Here is a 2827-nt window from a genome sequence, read left to right as displayed (position 1 = left end):
CCTTGGAGCAGGGGGCGGTGCTCATCGGGGAGGCTCGGCCCGGCAGGAGCCCACCGCAGGGGAGGCTCTGGCCTGGTGGGCTGCAGGTCCCGATCCCTGCCCTGCAAGGAGGCAGCTGAGGCCCAGCAAGAATTGGAGCACAGTGCTGGCAGGCCGGCACTGCTGGGGGACCCAGAGCACCCTCTGCAGCTGCTGGCCCAGGTGCTAAGCCCCTCACTGCCGGGGGCTGGCAGAGACGGCCGGCCTCTCCAAGTGCGGGGCCGCCGAGACCACGCCCACCCAGAACTCGCGCTGGCCCACGATCGCCGCGCGCAGCCTGGGTTCCCGCCCGCACCTCGCCCTCCACACCTCCCCCTCCACACCTCCCCGTAAGCAGAGGGACCTGGCTCTGGCCTTGGCCAGCCCAGAGAGGGGCCCCCACAGCACAGTGGTGGGCTGAAGGGCTCCTAGAGCATGGCCAGAGCAGACGCCGAGGCTGAGGAGGCGCTGAGAGCGAGTGAGGGCTGTGAGGGCTGCCAGCATGCTGTCACCTCTCAAAAGGTTTAATCTGTAGCAGGGACAGAAACAGTTACATCCCGTTTGCACCTGGGAGCAGCACAGTTATTGAGGCTGGAGAGAGAACTCACTAACTCCAGCAACAGACATAAGAGTAGTCAGCCATGAGTTGGGTATTGGTGATTCTCACAACTAACTCTGGCTCCAGGAGAAAGAGCAGGAATCAGTCTCAATTGAAGCTGGAGTTCAAGAAGATTTCAGACACATTCTGAGTCCCGATAAAGGCTGAAAGGGAAATATTTGAATGGGGGGGAAGGTAGGGATGAAGAGTGGAAATGGAGCCAAATATACTGTTTCTGTCTTTGTTTTAACTGTTTAATTCTTAATTGTCTTCTCCTGGTTTGAGGAAGCGCTGTTATATACATAAATACAAGATTAATCTTAGCTGGTCTACTGCAATCCTATGTTTATTTCCAGGGATGCTTGGAGCCATTGTTGTCTGGAGGGAGGACTGACTTATTTCCAGAGATTCCTGGAGACACTGCTGGAACCTTAGCCAAATAAGAATAAACTCAACTAACTGGTGACAAATATTCCTGTGCTAGGACCCAAGACAGGCCAAGTGAGCGATCTGTAGTAGTTTATTAGCTTTGTTCTTTAAAAAAACATCAAAAAAATCCAGATTGGTGTTTTTTACTTAGTTTCTACTATGTTCTCTTCGTTTCTTCTGTTCACTTTTGTCATGCAGCCCAGTTTTGGTTATGAGACCAGACAGATATGAAAGACCACTCCTTGGACAAGACTGTGATTCTCCAGAGCCCAAGTTTTCTTGTATATATCTTGGTAGTTCATGATTCAGATTAAAATCGCATCCTAATCAATTGAGAAATGATCCTGGAAGCTGGGTCTGAAGGTCTTGGACCTTTCTGAGGTTTTCTGTGCTTTCCCCCCCTACTTTAGAGTATCCTTTACCTTTATTAAGACTGTACTCTGTGGAGTCTCATGAGTCGTTTCAGTTGTTCAACCCTGTGTATTGATGCATCATGTTAGTTTTGTGTTCACTCTGGAATGTGATACAGTAAAAGGTCTATATATTTTTTTCAACTCATCTAAAGTGTCTTAGGTCTAGCTGGACTTGATCAAATGGCAATTGAGAAAGTCAGGCTTTAAGTAAGCCAGATATCTGGCTTTTGATTCTCCTCTTTCTCACTGTCTTCTCCTCATTCCCCTTAGATATAGAATACCCTCATAATTTTTCTAATATCCTCCCATCAATGCCTTCTGTGGATTGCTCTCAGAGACTTCCCTAATTCTTTTCTACCCCATTTTCATTAAATAAAATTAGTTTCCAGCCCTCTGCAGCTACAAGACTGTGTTTTTACAAAACTGCTATGACGCATCACATCCTATTAAATCATTCTCTCACCTGATAGACTGTGAAATCTGTGAAAACAGAAGTCCTGTCTTACTCATTTCTAATTCTTAGCACTGTCTTATAAGAGCAGGAACTCTTTAAATGCATTATCAAAGAAGTCAATGAATTAACAACTAGCTCTTTATAGATAAAGAAGTTATTTTACTTTGAAGAGTTATTCAAGTGTTGACCGACTGGCAACATATCTCACAGGTGTATTTGCATTCCAAATGTAACAATGGATAAAACCTTAAGCTAAAGTAATGCTATTTTAATTGTGGCATGTCGCATGTTGACAGACTCTAGGTAACTCAAGTGTTTGCATATGTTTTTAGTGGGGGCACCAGGGACTTTCACAGAAACTTCAAATGGAGACACATAGATTCTTTTGACCATAAATCCACTTTGGAACCCGGAAATGTCAGTGAATATTCATCTAGTTTAAGTTGGGGTCAATTCTACCCTAAGTGAAATCTCAATATTATTTTTATTGAGGTTATTTTTAGCATGGCACAGGTGGCCACCATGACATGGCAGTCAGTCTAAAGCTCTGCCACCAAATAGCTGCATGACCATGAGTCAGGTTGCTTGTGTGAAATTTTCATTTCCTTATTTGCAAAATAAGAGGTTGAATTCCATAATCTCTGGTGTCTCTGTCAGTTGAATATTTCATGTGACCATGAATACATCATTCACCCAGATACACTTAGCTAGAAAGAAGTGCTTTGTGTGAAATCAGTGAGATCAGTCACCTTTCACTGTCTTGGCAAATGGAAGGAAGGAGTTGTACATGAAAGATTAACAAGTCACATTTGAACTGGGAAAAAAAAAACCCTGACATTTTCAGTTGTCATTGCATTTGGCCTAAAACAATATTACAGCATATTTGGTTCCTCCTGGAATATACTTACCCCATTG

This window comes from Pan paniscus, chromosome 9, assembly GCF_029289425.2.
Source record: "Pan paniscus chromosome 9, NHGRI_mPanPan1-v2.0_pri, whole genome shotgun sequence".
Classification (NCBI taxonomy): Eukaryota; Metazoa; Chordata; class Mammalia; order Primates; family Hominidae; genus Pan; species Pan paniscus.
Note: the sequence above shows the minus strand (reverse complement) of the source record.